Source organism: Cricetulus griseus (assembly GCF_003668045.3).
Source record: "Cricetulus griseus strain 17A/GY chromosome 1 unlocalized genomic scaffold, alternate assembly CriGri-PICRH-1.0 chr1_0, whole genome shotgun sequence".
In the NCBI taxonomy this organism is placed as follows: domain Eukaryota; kingdom Metazoa; phylum Chordata; class Mammalia; order Rodentia; family Cricetidae; genus Cricetulus; species Cricetulus griseus.
In genome coordinates, this window is record NW_023276806.1 from 39,813,887 (window position 1) to 39,833,418 (window position 19,532).

At 36.1% G+C, this 19,532-nt stretch overlaps 1 long non-coding RNA gene across 1 annotated transcript; it reads right to left on the bottom strand.

Moving 5' to 3' along the window:
* Positions 1-3,149: 3,149 nt before the first annotated feature.
* Positions 3,150-19,104, bottom strand: LOC103159207. Its single transcript, XR_004771824.1, has 5 exons — positions 16,201-19,104; positions 15,425-15,498; positions 14,916-15,032; positions 14,217-14,343; positions 3,150-5,411 (listed from the first exon to the last, which is right to left on the bottom strand). It is a non-coding gene; the product is annotated as an uncharacterized LOC103159207 (long non-coding RNA).
* Positions 19,105-19,532: the final 428 nt, after the last annotated feature.

Here is a 19,532-nt window from a genome sequence, read left to right on the forward strand (position 1 = left end):
TAATGTGTCTTGAATAACATGTGTGTGTATGAATGCATATATATATGTATATATATATATGCTAAAACATCATACAGTTATGTAATAGAAAATTCAAAAAACATTAGGAAATACAAAACTTGATCATTTCTTAGACAGCTAAGCTATCTTAATACCTTCTATATAGAACTAAGACATACATTTTATATATTTCATATTCCTTGGTAGCAGTGCAACTAAAATATTAATTAGTAACTGTATCAGTTATAATATCATTTTAGCTGCTGAAGTGGGGCCTTAAAATAAAGGCCCCTAAGGGGAAAGATGTTAATTTCTCTAATACAAAAAAAGTTTATATATTTTCAGGGCAGATATTGTAATTCCTTGGAGATCGGGACTTCTACTTGATCATTCCAGAAGCTGATGTTTTCACCTGGGATCTAGGTAGGGAGGTCCAGATCCTTCTTTCTTCAGATCTGCAGTTTAAGAAATTAAGAGGAGGACAAAGACTTCCTTTCACAGTCAGTGTTCATATCCCTTACCATCCCAGAATTGTCCCTCAACTCTCCTCTTGGAACTTGGTGAGATGTTTACAGACAGTTACAAGAGCAGCTGAGATGTGGTACTCAGTTAAAATATATTTCACCATATCAGAAGATGGTAGCAATATTAGACCTGTGAGTCAATCTTAGGAATTTTGATAAGGTGACAGGAGGTGGGATTCTCCTATCTAACTCACGTCAAGTTTAAAAATCAAACTTATATTCACAGAACTAAACACAGTAAGATTCTGCCAGACCAATACACAGAAAAAAATATAATGCTTTAATTTTTTCATGTTAAACAAGGAAGAATGAAAATAGACTAATTAATCATTCCAGTAAAAAAATAGGAATAATTCTATATGTGTATAAAATGACAGGGATGAATTAATAAAGATACAATTGGAGATCAATAATTTATAAACGAGAGAACAATTGAGTGATAAATTTAAACGCTAGCTCTCCAAAAGATCATTAAAAGTGATAAACTGCAGAAAAAAAAGGCAAGCCAATAAAAAAGAAAGATGCTAATCCTTGGCATTATGTATGAATGGGGATATGATCCCAAGAAGAAAAGTAATCCTGTGCTTACACAAGAAGACAGCAGTGTCTGTCAGATTACTCCCTTGGACCAGGACCCTCATTGTTTAGTAGGTACACAGCCCAGCCCACAATAGGCACCTGTCAATACAGTAATCCATATGTTAATTTTTTATAGTAACAAAATCAAAATCAACATAAAACAATCTTGGATACAGAGTAGAGAATTGCTGGGCATGCTGGTATATTTCAGCATTTTGAAGGCTGAAATGAGAAAATCGGTGGTTCAAGGCCATGGTGAGAGGCATATTGACTTTTAGATCATTTAGGACACTAATCTTTTCTCAAAAAAACATATCAACAAAGAAACTAAAAAAAAGAAAGGAGAATTTGCTACTTTTCTAGTATGTTCTATGTACCCTTTCAGGACTTCTTCCTTTTTACAATCATTACATACATTACACATATTAGTATGTGAGTGTGTGTGCTTGTGCGTGCACATATATATGTGACTATATTAGGCAATCCATCTAAACATGTTGAAAAAGAAGTTAGATTAAAAAAGAGTTGGGTTCTAAAACTGGGAAATGTCTGTAACTAACAATATTTCACTTTAATAAAAGACAAAACCAACAACAGCATATAAGGTCAAAATTGTTGTTTTTATCCAATAACTTGCAATATCTATGATAGAGTGATAGATGATAGAGATATAAACCAATGGTGAATAGAATATAGGTAAGTAATAAACAGATCACGTATAAACAGATGGATTAGAGATAATACATAGATAGAAAATATAGATAAATGATAGATAAAGGGCAACAGAAAAACAAATAATTCCAAAGACATTGCAGAAAATTCAACTAGTTTCTATTGAGGGGTGATAGAAAAAAAAATGAACAAAGCAAAAATCCTAAGAATATGCAGGATTTATACAACACAACCAATGACTCACTGGCATATTTTGGCATACAAACCTGATTAAATAGTATAATCTTTAGATTAACAAGGAACCCATACCAAAAATGAAACTTAACAGATTCCAAATAGTAATACAGAGACTAGACTTCTAACTACTACAGATTTAAATTTAAAAAATAATAGGATAAATAACTAGAAATTTCCAACCTCTGAAAATTAAGCTATTTACTCTCCAATAACATGAGAAAAAGTCAATGGAGGTTAAATGGCCTATGTATAAAGCACCAATACAGCAGATAAAAAAAACGGAATGGAATCCATATGGAGGGAAGCTCTCTAAGTCTGGACACATGGGGGAGGGCCTAGGCCCTGCCTGGGATGATATGACAGACTTTGGGGATCCTCATGGAGGGCCTCACCCTCCCTGGGGAGAGGGGGGGGAATGAGGTGAGGGTTTGGGGATGGGGGAGGTGGGGAAGGAGAAGGAGCTGGGATTGACATGTGAAGCAAGCTTGTTACTAATTTTAATTTTTTTAAATGGTTGTTTTTAATATAAATAAAATTTCGTAAGAAAAAAAATGGAATGGAAATAAAGTCATGTTCTTTAGAGAGTTTTAAATTCTCCTGTTAGAGAAGAGGGAGGTTGATAATCAACATCTAAACTTCCATCTCAAGAATTCTCCTGGAAAAATGAGCAGCACATTAAATACTCACACAAATAGATTGACATAAAAAAATAAAGGGCATAAGTCAGTGAAATACAAAGCACACACATTATATATACATGGAACAATGCACAAAGTTCTGGTTTTGGATAATAATATTGCTAACTACTTACAGGTTTAGTCAAATAAATAAAATAAAACCTGTTTATCAATATAAGAAACAAAAATAAGGACATAACTATTAGTCTTACTGACAAACAAAAATTATAGATATATTAAATGGCTTCATATGAATGTTTTGATATATGGTAAAATGAACTGGTTAAAATTATAAAACCTTCAAAATATATAGATATTTGAAGAATGTCATATCTGCTTTTGAAATAAGTTAATTTTTAAAAAGTTTTGCCAGGCGGTAGTGGCATACGCCTTTAATCCCAGCACTCACGAGGCAGAGGCAGGCAGATCTCTGTGAGTTTGAGGCCTGGTGTACAGAGCAAGTTCCAGGACAGGCTCCAAAGCTACATAGAAACCCTGTCTTGAAAAACAAAAAACAAAATAATAAAAAAGTGAAAATAAAAAATTTTCCTAGGGAAACAGTATTTCAACTGAATCCATCAAGAAGCTTTTTAAGTACTTAGGAAAAAATGACAGCATTTCTACACAAATCCCATGAGAAAATAGTGAAAATAATTAGAGGAAACAATTCCTATTCAATAGTTGGTTTATGTAAAATCTGGCAAAATTTTATTACAAAAAATTAAAATCACAAATGAACCACTTTCATGAATACAGATGACCAAAATATTAGCAAACTAAATAAAACAGTACATTAAAATGGATCAGTTTTAGTCTGTGAATTATAACAGGGTTTTAGCAATAAAAGAATACAAATAGCCAACATTAACATAAAAAAGAATAAGAAAACTTGTCACATGAACAAATTAAAAAGCTCAAGAACCAATCATAAAACATTTTAGTATTTAGAAAACAGATGAAATCTTCATTTGAAAATTGATGAGTACATTAAAATATTGTACTTAGTTGCAGAGTTTTAAGAATAGTCAGGAGCATAAGGTCAGCAAAATGACTCAGTAGGTAGAGGCACTTGTTACCATGGTTTTGGACATAGATTTCATTTCCAGGACCCATGTGATAAAAGGAGAGAACTTTCTGCCACATGTTGTCCTAATATTCTCCTCAAATGTATTGTGACACAAATGCTCTTGACACACAATAAATGTAATTTCAAATGTTTTTAAAGAATAGTTAATTGTCTTATAGAAGAATGACTTTATCAGTTATTAGCAAGATATGATCAATAAAACAGTATAGTTTTGAAAATGCAATATACCAAAGGAACCAGTGTGAACTCAATAATATCCTACATTCATGTGGCCACACAACTTGGGAGGTGGGAATGCAAGGAAGTTTTTTCATTGGATAAACACACACACACAAACACACACACACACAATTAAAATTCTAATAGCATAGAACAAGGCTTTAAATTCATAAAAATCAATAAGGAAATTAAATATTTTGGAAAGTGTCAATTATTTATTAATCAGTATATATCATTAACATTACATTAAAGAGAAAATGATAAATTGAGCAGCATTGCAGTTCAGTTAATAAGCTTTACTATGCCAATTTGAAGAGTGTTTGGCTGTGAAAATGGCTCAGTGGAAATCAGTGCTTGCTGCACAAACCTGACAAGCTAAGTTCAGTCTCTGAGATGCACAGTCAATGAATCAACTCCTGAATATTGTCCTCTGACCTGCACACATGTGGCCTGGCTTGCACAAGAATACACACACACACCCATCACAGAAATATGCAATAGCAATGAATAAACTTTAAAAAATTAAAGAGTATTTGGTGACTAAACCATCATAGATAGAATTAAAATCAAAATATATTAGAAAATGGCATACACATATATAAAATCAATAGTATCCTAATTCATCTAGGCTATATTAAGAACATTTCAAATCAATATAAAAATGATACAGTCCAGTAGAAAACTTGGTATAGGACTTTAATGGACTGTTGACAAATGTGCATGCCCAAAAGACCAACGGCTGTTATTAATTTCCCCAATTACTTCTTTCACCAATTAAATGTAAGTGAGAAACAGATTGAGGCCTCTACTAACCTACTAGAGTAGAGTAAAGAGACACCAGACAGCTCCAGTATTGGTGTGGCTGAGTGCAGTTGAACCCAGCCCAGTGCTAACAGAATACAAACTGGACAGAGGAGTTTAAAGAATCACTCAGCAGGTGTATTAAAGCAACACATGGACAATTACATTCTGTACATATCCAGCAGAAATTAATACATGTCCTCATATGCATGTATACAAAACACATATGCATTTATTATTATAAAAACAGTATTCATTTTAACCAAAAGCTGGGGGATAGGGCAAGAGCCAATTTTCATTGATAGTAGAAGGAGCGAGTCAATTGCAGAAAGCTAATGATGATGTTTAATACTGTAAGTTCTGAATATGGATAATAACCAAAGATAAATATTTTGTAAAAGAAGTCAGACAAAACAGTAAACTGCATAATTATAAATAGTTAAAACAACAAAGTTCTTTTTGCTTCCAAGAGGGACAGTATTTTTAAGCTACTATTTCCCAGGACAGAAAATGAAGAGTTCTTCCCAGCTGCTGGTCTGGTGGATTAAAGTTGGGCTGCTCACATCCACAGGTGATCCAGGTGATCTGACACCCTCTTCTGGACTCCCAAAGCACCTGCAGAATGTGGGTGTATTCACATAAAATATATACAAACACAAATAAAAACACAAATAGAAATGGGGGGAAAGGTTTTGTAATGCAATTAGTCCAGCTACAATGGAAATCAGTATGGAGTTGTCTCAGAAACTAAAATCCGAACTAGTTTATATATTTCATGCAACAAATTAAGGTAGTTTTATGCACACTAGGAACTTTATCTTAAATTGAATAAATTTGAATACTAATATTGTCTAGAGATTGTGTTCAGCCGTGCAAAGGTAATTTTCAACATCTGGTGAACGTAGTGGTAGGTATTCTCAATGCCTAGGAATGCCAGCATCATTAGATGGCATTTGAATATTTGTATTTGAATTACCTGCTAGCACCTATATATATATAAAAAAAAAAAACACCCCTGCAAACTAATCGTATAGTTTGTGACCAGAGCTCTATTATAATAGGCCAACTTAGAGAACTAAAGGATGGTGAGAAACTTGTTTTAATGCCACATTCAGCTGTATTCTGCACACCATCTGCATTTCAAATGTACACATGCCCTAAGATATAACATAATCATTATTAGCTGCTTCCAAACAGATCCTGACTTCATTTGTCATGTATCAGTTTGAGAACCCTGACAGATTTACTTATTACCTGACTGCCACATTTTCTGAATTTCAAAAACAGACATAGTTTCAAAAACAGGATGAGAAAAAAAAAAGTTTGGAAAAAATGCTTCCTAGCTTCCTAGAAGTGTCTGGCATTCCTAGAAGGCAGGGGGCCTGGGCATGTTCATTTGCATAAGAAAGAGGGAGTGGGAATGAATTAGGGTAGGTAATGGTGATCTTAGGAGGGCAAGGATCTGTGACAGGTTTTAAAGCAAGTTTGGGAAGGGAGTGTTGGATACAATATTGAAAAACTTATCAATGGATGGTTCTTGGCTCTGCAACACCTGGTACAGACAACTATTCCAGGAGCATTTGGAGAAATTGCAAAATGTGAAGGTTGCACCCCAGTATACAGAAAAATAAGCAATGACACTTTAGGGAAAAGAAAAAGCAGTAGTAGGGACATATAACTCAGTTAAAAAAAGAAGAATGTGTAGAATCATAAAATAGTGTTGTGATATTTATAAAAAAGTGACATCCTGCCCACATCTCCCTTTATCTTTAATTATATTTCCCACAAGAGAACTAACATATTTTACTTTCACTAATGGCATATCATGAGACACAGAGAACATCTCTTCTCTGTTTGAATTTGGTTGTTCCTGGATACCCATATTTTAAAAATAATCAGGGAGACTCCCAGAAAAGGTAAAATGAACTATGTGGCACAATTTGCAATTCAAGGAAAATTATTATAATAAACCTATCATACATATGCAATAACTTGCACTTATCATACATATGTAGTATCTTACTTAGATTCTTAGTGCTCTTAACAAATGATAACTTAAAAACACCCCCACAAAGGAGGTAATTCATATTTTCCATCAAGGCCACGGCAGGAGCTGCAAAATTCCTTCCTGAGCTGTTTGTAATTTGAAAATATCGATGATTTATATACACTATGTAATGAATCAGAATGGTCATCAAGAGAGTGACCAGTAAATATTTAATGGCTTTGTGAGACCTATTATTTTAACTTGCTTCCATTATATGTAAAAGGCATATTGAAAAACAGTGGTGTTTTCTGCTGAAGACATCATGTTCCTAAAGCCTCGCTGCTCATGAAAATTTTAACGTTAATAGCAACCTTATAAATTATTTCATCCTAATTTTACTAATGATATCCAGGTAGAGAGAGGTTAAGTGATTTTTTTCCAGTCAGGTTGGTTCTTACCCTAAAAGGTTTTGTTGAGATCAGGTTTGCCCCCAGTCTTAGTTACTTCATATTGAATAAAACAGGGGATTTTCAGGCTGTACCTTGACCTAAGAGGCTATTTTGCAAACAGTTATTCACTCCATTTTAAAGGCAGATGACTGTGACCAATGGGTGTATCTATAACTCAGAGTATTTGCTGGGTGCCACCCATCTAGTTCCAAGTGATAGACAACCTACTCCTTGTAATAGAAAGGATGCTACATTTTAAGATCATTGGGGTAAACTGAGATTTTGAGGGCCCATGGGCATTTTAAAATCATAACAGGAAAACTAGACATAAGAACTCATAAGACTCATTAGACCATAGAAAAGCTGTGTTTCCTTCCTATGAACCCCATGAAATGATGGGCATCTGACACTATGATGGCAGGCTCTCACACCAATCTGTTACCCTGACCTGAATTCTTAGTTATCTTATCAATAAAGACTCTATTAACATTTCTGTCAGCCTACTTCTAGGACCTGTTGAATGCTGATGCAGCCTCTTCAACTTATATTCATTCTGTAAACCACATTTGTTTATAGATATATTTTCACACTCACTGTGTGCTGTGTGATGCATGATATACGATTTATCGTTAATAATTAAGGTTCAAATAAGAGAGTCTTTATTTGTCTTAGACAGACTACCAAGGTAGTGGGATTATATAGCAAATTACTGTCCTTGAAACTACTGACCCTTGTGAATTTATTGTTATTCAATAAGTTCTGACATTGCGGAATGACACAGATGTGTTCCTCTGTGGCACAGAGCACATGTGACAGTTTTCTGTCACATTTCCTCCAGTTTCCCTCCAGTGTGTTGGGGTCTTGCCTTTGCTTTGCTTGTTTTTCCTCACTTCTGGAGTGCATCAGCCCCTAACAATGCATTTTACTTAAAACTTCAACATAATCATAGAGAAATGGGTTCCACTTTAAGTTGATTATTTTTATTTGTTCTGTTTCCTGACTTTAGTACCTGGGAATATTACTGCCTTGATAAGGAGGGTATCTAAACACCAGCGCTCTTGTACATGAATAGGCACCCTTAAAGCTATCTAAAAGAAAATTTAGTAGCATGGAAGGATTACCATAGGAACTATATTATGGTATAGAAAACCAAAATGGATTCTGATTTCCTTTCCCAAAGCTGCGTATGTCCTTATAGGGAGTCTGGTCTGAATTGAATTTTCCTTGCCAGTCTTTGGCCCTGCACCCAAATCTACATTTCCCTCATATTTCTTCTGTCTATAATATCTATAATGGGCATGGCCCAATACTGTCTTTTGAAAACACCTCTTGCTCAATGTTGCTTAAGTCATTATCTGCTCCTGCTCCTTACAAGCTCATCTTGTAGAGGGCTCATCACATTCATGCCCATTTTTAGATGCTGGTAAAATTCAATTAGTTGTCTACCCTCCCCACCACCACCCCAGGGATCTAATTCTTTAGTAAGTATTTCTTAAGGACCTGGGCTGTTCTCACTGTCTTAGCCAGACCTGGGAATATTTTGGTGATCAAGAAAAATATGTTTTTCTTCCCTTACACAGCATTTAGGCAAGCAGGGAAAGCAGGCACTTAGATAACTAAGACTATTATGCTACTTGTCCTGTCCAGAAATTACAGAATCTGAGATGGTCTGTAACAAGAACAGTTGATACAGTTTCCACCAGAAGTTACTCTTAAAAGTGCATTGACAGATGAGTAGGCAGTCCCCAAGTACCACAAGCCAGCTCCCATTTTTACAGTTGTGTTTGGGAATTCTTTACTTTGAACAAAATTACTCTGGGAAGAATATTTCTTAAATGTATTTCATCTGGAAATTAAACTAAGGGTTTTACTGTTTTGATTGTTGTTTTTTGATTGGTTGGGTAGTTGGTTTTTGTTGTTGTTGTTTTGGCTTTTTGTTTTGTTTTGTTTTTCTCCAGAACATATTTGTGCATTTAGATTTCAAGAATTTCTATAACAGGGTCTTAACCTCTAGATATTAAGTCTGGTGTAAACTTGGTTTTCTAAGGATAGGTCACTCTCAGAATTGAGTAGGTTAGTGTCATCTATGAGTTGATAGGCTTCACCCCCCAGTCTTAGGGAAACAATTGCTGGAGAAATAGGGACTATCCTCAAGTGTGCATACTTCAAAGTTGCCCCCATTGACCCATATTGACTGCAATCACTGTTTATGGATTCACAATGTAACTAAAATTATCTTCCTTAATTTTCTGCTTATTGCCTAAAAAATTCACTGTATATGCTTTTCAGCTGCCTGCATGGCAAAGGCTCACCTTGATTATACCCCTATTGCATCACCTAAGGCATTATGTTGGTGCACAAGCATTTCTGGGAACTAAAATGACACATGCCTAGGGCAATCGCCAGTTACTGCAGCCCTCTGACTTGGGAGAAACAGGAATTAGAAAGGTCAGTGTTCAAAATTCCTGCTTCATCTGTCTGGAGTTGCATATTTTTATCTAGGAAGAGAAAAGTATGGTTACTGTAAATGGTTCGCCTCTGGCCAACTAACAAAATTGGGGCAAAGTTTATCAAAGTCACTTAGAGTTTGGAGCCAACTCTCCAATGTCTTATCAGCTAAATCAATTTGGTGCCAAAACTTTTTTTTTTTTTTTTAAATAAAGCTGTTACCTTAGTTAGGAGATGGCCAGCTTGCTGAACCATGATACCCAACGGCCATTTGGGACCTTAGAGAAGATTCAACTTCATTTCTCTCTAATTTGTAGATCAACATGAGTATTCCAAGTTGTTAGAACTCCTGCTCCATGGAGTTCTAGAAAGTGAAAAAGTTGGCTTACATTGAAGAGTTTTCATTTCTTCCTCCTTCTTTAGCATATTATACCTATTAGGATGGTGAATCAAGTGACTTTGGCTTCCTATTATTTGGAAGAGGAAGAAAGGTAGAGAGGAAACCTGAGAAGTGCTGGCATCTCTTCCCTTCTTATTTCAGAAAGGGAAATAACAAACTTGGGGTCACATAAAACATAGGGAGTCAGATATACAATTCTGAAAGAGTAGCCTTGTGCCCAGCCCCATTGCTATGATGAATAAGTAGCAGATGCTGGTGTTCAACTAGCCATCTGCATAACCATACTTTAGAAATGCAAGCTGAACAATAAGCTTCATCTACAGAAGGGGTTATTGGCTCTGCCAATGCATATGTAGTTTTTCACAAGCATAGGAATTTATTGGTTTAATAAGGAATGAGGCACGTTCCCTTTGGGCAAATGTCTGTGTAATTTATTGCTGCCCAACAAATCACCTTACCTCTTAGACTTAAAGCAAGATTTCACAGTTTTCCCTGTTAAAAGAACAATGTTTTTAGGCTCTTCATGCCATGGAGTCTCTAATTATTCAATTCTACCTCTTTTGTGCAATGTGAAAACAGTCTTAGAAAACATGTAAATTAATATATGTATCTATGTTATCCCAGATTCTGCATTTTTAAAAATAGCTTATGACTAGGGTTTGTTCCATGAGCTATATGCCAATTCCTGTTTTTAAAACAATTGTATTGCCTATTCTCATGAGTCTTTGGGTGGTATGTGAGTATTAATATACAAAGTCATCTTAGTATTTGGTCCATGGCCCTTAGCTGACATGACATCCCTCTCCTGTGAGATCCCTTCTGTTTCCTGGAAAGTAGCTCAAGCTTCTTTTAAATAGTGTTCTTCGGATGGTAAATATGGCAGCCTTGACAAGTATCTCCCTTAGTCATGCTGGCTAAAGTGATATTGGACAAAGTGTGGCAATTGTCAAAGCCCAGACAGAAGTGGCAGTGAGGGGTTGAGGGGTGTGGTATGGAGTAGCATATGTCAAAAGCTCCCAGAGAGAGAGAGAGAGAGAGAGAGAGAGAGAGAGAGAGAGAGAGAGAGAGAGATCTTTTCACTTTTGTAAACAGTCACACAAAGTTTGTTAAGTAACCTGCATTCCTAGATGCAGAAATAGAAAGAAGCATCCAAAGAACAAATAATCTCTGTTGAAGACTACGTAGATGAAAGAGGTTTTAGCTAGGCAAGTCAGTAGGCTTATTTACTGATGGTTTCATCTTTACTTACATTCCTGATATTCTGCAGAGACTACCTTTAATGGTTTACATTGTACATACTGCCTATCATCATGATAGATACAATGGCCTCTTGCTTAGAATATTCTATTAGTGCTTCCTGAACAGCAGGGCATACAAGTAGCACCAGACCTCATACTAACTTACCAAGGAATGTAATGAAGAACTGAAGTCACAGATTTACCCTAATTTTGAAGGGCACTTAAAATACCAACCAGTCCAACCAGTGTGTGGTGTGTGTGTGTGTGTGTGTGTGTGTGTGTGTGTGTGTGTGTGTGTGTGTGTTGATGGTTAATGTCTTTAAATTTTTCACAAACTAGAGTTTTAAGGGAAAAGAGAACTTCAACTGAGAAATTGTGTCCATCAGATTGCTTGTAGGAAAAGCTGTTGGGGGGGGATATTCTTGATGAGAGAGTAATGTGAGGCGGTTCATGGCATGGTGGTTAATGCCACCCAGAGTAAGTTGGTCTTGGGTTGCTTAAGAAAGCAAACTGATGTTGGAGCCCATTCCCTGTGGTGGGATACCACGCTCAGCCTTAATGTATGGACGAGGGGCTTGTTCCTACCTCAACTTAATGTGCCAGACTTGTTGACTCCTCATGGGAGCCCTTACCTTTGAGGAGGAATGGGCTTGTGTGGGGGTGGGGATGGGGTTGTAGAAGCTGGGGGTAGGGGGCTGGATGGAAGCAAGGGGGCAAGAGGAGAGACGGGAGGGAGAACTGAGGTGGGAATATAAAACGAAACTTAAAAAATAAAATAATTCTAAACAAAAGAAAGCAAGCTGATCAAGCAGTGGAGATTAAACCAGTAAAGAGCATTTCTCCATGGTCTCTAATTTTTGCTTATATATACATACACACACATTTATAGAATATATATGTATTCTAGTTGTATATATGTATATATATATACATAAGAATTTAATAGACAAATATTAGTAATTGTATGTTGTCTTTGGAACCTTCTAATAATAAAGGAAAGCATCTCACCTGTGAAGCCATTAAAAAGACTTTTACAAATCGTCTTCCCTTGGAATTGTGATGAACTAATTGAAATGCTTTCTAGTGCATTAGAATTGCAAAAGTGTTCGCTGTTCTGTAGAACACGCTGAATTAAATTACAAGAGTTATGATACTGATGTTTGCTACATAAAGGAAACCTGAAATACACCATCTATTGAAAGATCTGCAGCATCGTACACAGAGTACTTTCATTCTATTTGTTTCTTTTCTAGTGAAAATAAAAAAGGAAGACTTGTAAGGGCTAGGGATGCTGTCAGCCTCCAGCAGTTTGCTGCCGAAATAACAGAGAAGGACTAGAGCCCTGATTTGCCTAATCTAGGATTGTCCATCCTTCATGTCCTCTAAATCATCTTGGCTGTGTGGGATCCTCGGCTGGATGTTACTGGATACGATGTCAGGGAGATGCACACAGCCCCCTCTTCTGCTAGAGTGAAAGGTAGCTCTGAGACTCCTGCCAAGATTACATTCAGGCTCCTAGTTGTCTACAAAGTTCATCTTCCAAGTCAGTGTATGATGTCTTCCTGACATGCTAAACCACTCCCACTATGAAGTGTAACAACTTGAATAAAAGACAGATGCGCCTCTTTATTCCATCTTGAAAATTAATCCCATGCTGGAAACATTATTTCAGAGTTAACCATATTATGCTAAAGGTCCGGACACCCATGTATGCATTGTTTCTCAAGACTTCCCTTTTTCCACTCCCCTTCATCATTATCATAAGGCTTTTGTAAGTTTCCATAGTGTAGTGATTCATGTTGTCAGTTTGACAAAAATCTTGAATCACCTGGGAGATTGGCCTCTGGATACACCTGTGGGGGATTATCTTGATTAAGTTAATTAAAGGGTAAAGACCTACCTCTGTGGGTGGTACCATTCTCAGGCAGGTAATCTCTGAGAAAGCTAGCTGAATGCATGCACCATGTGCTCATTGCTCTCTTTGTAATGTAATGGTGAGGTTTCCAGCTCGTTCAGGTTCCTGCTGTCTGACTCCCCCACCATGATGGACTGTGCTTTGAACCCTGAACTGTAAGACAGTCTTTCTCCTCCAAGAAGGCTGGAGCAGAGTATTTTATCACAGCAATAAGAAACAAAACTGAGCCACTTGGTGCTGTCTCTTATTCATATTTTGCTGTCTCACTTCATCTTAAAATCTTTGTGCTTGTTCTTCAGCCAATCCCATGGTTCTCCCTTTCTAATTCTCTCTGTATACGCATGTGTTTATTTTTCTTACATGTCACACAACTCTCAACTTTCCCTCAGCACCTAGGCAGTAAGTAGATGCATAGAATCCTTACTGCTAAAATAAGAGAGGTTCATATTTTAAGAGTGATTTACCCTCAATGTACCAGAGTTTCATCACCCGGAAATGGAGGTAAAGTGTTACTTACCTAATATTGAACAAATGCTCCATGGATTAAAAAAAAAAAAATCCCTAAAACCATAGACTACTAGAGAAACAAATACAAGTGTTTGGCCAGAAACATAATGCCTATGACAGATGATATCCAGAAGCATGGGAGGCTAAGAAAAAGAACATCTGACATTGGGGGACAGACACACTGTAATCGATTTGCAGTAGATTTTCTGAAAGAAATAACATTTTTTTTTTTCAGAATAAAAAAACAAAACTGATTGTGGATACTTTCTTTACATAGCACAACTTATAATGAGAATTTTATTTATTTGTTAAAATAATCAAAATACAAATAGGCACTGTTTACTGTTACCATGGTTAATGAATAACATTTTTTCCCAAATAACAATGCATGTATTTAGTGTAAAGCAATAAGAGAAGCAGTTTTGTGACTTAGTATGTATAGCTGATCTGTCAGGGAACTAGTCATAAAAACTTACCTGTGACTAAAATAGAGGCAGGTTTGCACTGTCTCAGAGCAAAGAGGGGTCAAGATCCCCACCAGAGTCCTCATAATGTCTTCAAATGGCTGAAGTGGATACCCAGCAATATTGCTCTTTTACACTGCTGCAGAAAAGTGAAAGTAGAAATTAAATCATTTTAAAATAAAAAGAACCTCATCATTTATTTTCTTCCCATGTAAAGATAGAATATGTGCTGTGAAATTGGTCATTTACAATGGACAGTCCCTTCTGTAAAGAAGTTAAAAATCATCTTACCTTTTGTTTGATGTGTCTTTTAATGCAGATGTGAAATCTCTGTTGAGATTGTTACTTTTATGGTACACAGAAAGTAGTAAGTTAACTTAGCTGATCACAGCTTGGTAATTTTACACATCTTAGAATTTTGAAGAGTTATATAGAATGGTGACTAAGAATTTCATTTTGCCCTAGTGTATTTTTAACTATATCCAGGCAAATCAAGATACATAGATAGGAAACAGGAATAATTCAGAAGACTGAAATTCAAATAAAATTAAAGCAACGGTATAAAGCTCTAAGACAGGAAATGCAGGCAGGAGTGAATTCAATTTTAAATAGTAGTTAGTTGTAGTTGGACTACAAACATAATTTGTAAGTCTTCCATCAGACTTCTGGAAAAACTGTATAATAAAGTCTGTGTCTTGAGTCTCCACTGACCTTTCCTTCCTTGGTTGGCTTCCACCCTGATATCCCTGTTGCTCCATTGAAGCCATGCTTCAGTGTGAGATGTTAGAAAATAGAAGATTGTGACATGCTTTGTGCTGGAAAGTTGTCCTGGTGAGAAAAATCATTGCCTTAAAGTTTAACCAAAACGTTTCTCATAGATGGGAAGTAGTGATAGTGGGGTAAATCCTGTCTGAACAAAATGAAAATAAATCTATTGAACACAGGAACTCTGTTTTTCAAATGCTTCTCTCTGTTGTCACAGTGAATGCTAACACCATCACTCTGTGAGAACATGCAGCGTGAGAACAGGAGAGCCATATCTGGCTTTTCCTCGGAAATTAAAGGCGTTGACTCTTCTGCATAGCCTATTATGCAGTTCATGAGCCAGTTTCTTCTCTTCAAAATGTAACATCATTGCAAGAATAATGTATTGAAACAATAACTGAGAGCATTTTTTAAAAAATTCCACAGTAAAAAGTAATGAGAAAATCAATTTTTACCTGAAATTTTGAGCTGGAAAAGAAAACAACTTATTTCTTTCACAATTCCAGGTAAGTTCTTTTATATTTTTGACCTGTAAAATAATAGGGCATTTAAAAAGCATGTGATAATTTTTTATCTGCAAGAAATACATACTGATGAATATTAAATCTAGACATGTTCTAGTTTAAACAGATTGTAAAGCAGATGTCGTGAGAAAACTAAATAAATAATAAATACAATGACAGGAGTCAGAATTACTCACAGAGTGAAAATGAAAACCCTAATAATGACAATGTTGTGAACAAAACATTTGAAGAAAATGCAGGGTGCATAGCTTGTGGTTGGAAATTCTCATTTTCTCATACATTCTCTGTGATGTATTTTATTATAAACTTACAATCCAGTATCATGAATGTAAAGCATGGTGAAATTTTAAGGTGTTATAGCAGGTATCTGGCAGTATAAACATCCACTTCAAACATCCCTAATGCAAACTCTACATTATGAAAAGGTTATAGTTAACAGCTTTAGCTCTTTACTATAGATGACTAGACATTTTCGCGTTAACTTGATTTGGTTGTAAAAACTACTCATTTATCTAATAAACCCTCATTTTTTTTTATCTTGAACATTTTCTGGTTACATATGGTCTAATTTTCAGAAAACTGTTGAGAGTGTTTAAACTGACCATTTTTGTGGAATGCATGGTGTGTCATGAGCAACATAAACAAATACATTAATTGCCTTATCATAGTTTTATCTGACAGATGGGTCCCCAGGCACAGAGCCTAACCTTTTATTTTGACACCTGCCACATCTTGCCAGTCCTGACCCTTTTTCTTTGCCAGAGTGTCGCTGTGTGGTTCACCATGGTTGCATTAATCTCCAGCTTTTAGAAGGCATATTGTTGGAGTCCTTCTGAGAATCACAGCCATCAGTCAGCTGATACCACAACAGACAGCATTTTACAGACCCATCCAGCATCCGTGCTCTCCTGTGATTCAAACATGTTTCCTCTTATTCGTAAGGCTACTGGCTCAATAAGATTACACTGAGCTCCTTTCAATCGAAGGCCCCTTATTGTTAACGTGCGACAGGAAACATTTAATTTAGCAGTCATTTAAAATTCAGAATTAATTGGAGAATTTTTGAAAAGAAGCAGTGTTTTGACTTTTTTGTTAAAAGATACTTTTTGCCCACATACACAAAAATTGTGCATTTTACTGTATCTTACAAGGAAAAAACAAAACAAAACAACAACAACAACAAAAAAAAAAATGACAGGAGCACTTACATTGCAAAAGACAAAGAGCCATCAAGACGATAACTGTGTGTTGTGAATCACAACACACACACACAATCTCCCACTTGCACCTTTGGTTTCTGGGGTGATTCCAGAAACCATTGTGACATGACATGTGTCCTGGTTAGTACAGCTAAAAGCACATGTCTGGTCCATTAAAGAGCAAGGTTCGGTTCTAAAGGGTTTCACAAATCAGAGAACATACAGAAGACAGGTAAATTATGAGAGCACATCCATTATTGGGGAAATTTGATGTAAATTTCAAGGGATTATCTCCTTGAGCATAAGCAAACTAGAACGAATTACAGAAAATGCTGTAATCAATCTTCAAGGGGAGGAAGTTAGAAACAAAGAAACAGAAAACTAGGTATGGAGATAAGAGATAGGATTTTAGAAGCATGTAGATTGTTCCACTAGCTCAGGCCAGTTGGGTTTAAAATAGCACTGCTGAAATTTGTAATTTGTCTTTCCCGGTGGCATCTGTTAGTTCTGGAATAAGCTTATTTGATAAAATGTAAAAAGCCTGGGACTAAGTCTTGGTTAAGCTAAGTTTCTTAATAATTTAGAGGCCCATTTATGCCAGGCAAGATATATATGTACCCTGAAAGAAGTATGGGGTCTATATCTTACAACAGTCAAAGAAAATGCTGTTTCATGCCCGGGGCTAAGGGCTATTGGAGTCAAGGTAATTATATTGTGATGGCAGTTCATACACCTCTGCCGTGTCAGCGCTTCTTTAATCTTTACTGATGCCATATTAACATGACTCAGCTCTACTGCACACATTCCTCTTTCTGCCCGACGCTTACCCAGCTTTCACAGGGCACTCTTAGGTTCCGATGCCTCTGACTTGCCTTGGTGTGCTAGTGAAAATCCTTTCTTCGTGTATTCAATCCAAATCCAGAGGCGAAACAGCAACAATAATACACCCAGCTCAAGTTTTAAAGCATGATTATTACCAAGTTCCCAGTTAATAGCCACACTGTGCCCCCAGTTCAATCAGCTGTGTAGGGGGCCAGACATAGTATGGGTGTAAACGTGGCGAGTTGGTTGGCGTGCATGCCTGATGGTGGTGATCCTCTCAGAGAAGGTACCTCCTGATGGATTTCAATGATACTCAGAATGTAGTCCAGGCACTGGAAGTGTTCTGGTTGCATTACCCACCCAGACCAATAAACACAAATGAAGACTATAATTTAGGAAACCATTCAGCTCTTTGCTAAGAACATTTGACAGTTTCTGTATCTAACAACCAAATCCGTGACTTTTTTTTTTTTTTTGCCTAACTTGATTCTTTAATTTTTGTAAAAACTCAATTATCTATATTGTTTTTTTTTAAGCAGTAATGATTGGCAACATATTAGTGATGGGTAAGAAAGCAGAATTTTACAGGGTTAGAAGACTCAGACTGTTTTAGGCTGCGGCTTTAGCTGATTAATATATACAGATCAAATCTTTATGATCAAATTATAATTCTATGAGCACTGGGTTCCTCCTCAGAAAGCAGACACTGTAATGACAGCAACTTACCAGCTTACATTATCATTAGTAATAAGAAGGCAAAATAGAATGAATTTTGAAAAGTAGTAATAGGCTAATGAAAATAAAGTCATTATATTTTTCTCTTTTCCAAGTCACTCTTGGGGGTTTAAGAGATAAGTCAGTGGGTAAAATATTTGCCATGCAAGCTGGAGGATACTCCAATACTGAGTAAAGCCAGATGCAGTACTGTGGGTGTGTCCTCATAGCATCCCTGCAGGGTGATAGGAGGTGGGGACAGAGGATGCCTTGAAAGCTTATGGTTCAGCTAGCATGACACAGGCAGACAGAAAACAACAAAGAAACTTTCTAGGCTGGGCGTTGGTGGCACACTCCTTTAATCCCAGCACTCAGGTGGCAGAGGCAGGTGGACAAGGTGGAAAATGAGGATCAAGACTGGAGGGTGTCCTTGTGCTGTAGCAGTCACACATAGCAACACAATGCCCCCACCCATACATACACACATAGAGTGAGGAACAGATACACAAATCACTTGCATATATACATATGTTAGGATAAGAAAATTATCTATCATCCATCTATCATTTATCGTCTATCTACCATTTATCATCTCCTTAACACTTGAAAAAACAAATGTATATACTAAACATTTTCATAATAGTTATATTTAATAGTTATATTTATTTGAATATTATTATCCATTATGGATTCCTCATGTGATGTGGCTGTTTTAAATCACACTGCTCATTTCTATTGTATTTACTACTATTGTTTTCAAACAGCAATATTAGATACTAAATTTACAAAGATTACTTCAGAAGACATCCTGTTCTCAAGGTTTAAAGCTAAGTTGACTGTGAACATCAATTAAACATATTTAAACAGTATAGTACTCTAAAACTACTAAGAAAAAGTATATATATAATAAATTAATGAAAATATATTAAAATCTAAAGATATCCAAAGCTAGGAGAGAAGGTTTCATGATGTACTCTTGAGAGAAGCTGCATAATGCACGTGGAATTCACGCAGCATTTAGAATAATAGACTGTATTGGGAAAGGAGGAGGAACAACCTTATTTTAGGCAGAAAAAAATCCTCAAAGGAAAACCGTAGATTCAGGTCATTTATGTATACATGTGCATTGATACATACAGAAATATGAGAAAACAAAGGCAGCCAGAAACATAAAACTAATAAAATAAAAAGGTCTAAAAATAAAATCGGAAAATGAAGAAGGATATTGTAGTTTCTAACACCTATTGAATGATATTAGATTATTAAAACTGAATGACTAGAAATGGAGTTGCTGGACCAGTGTA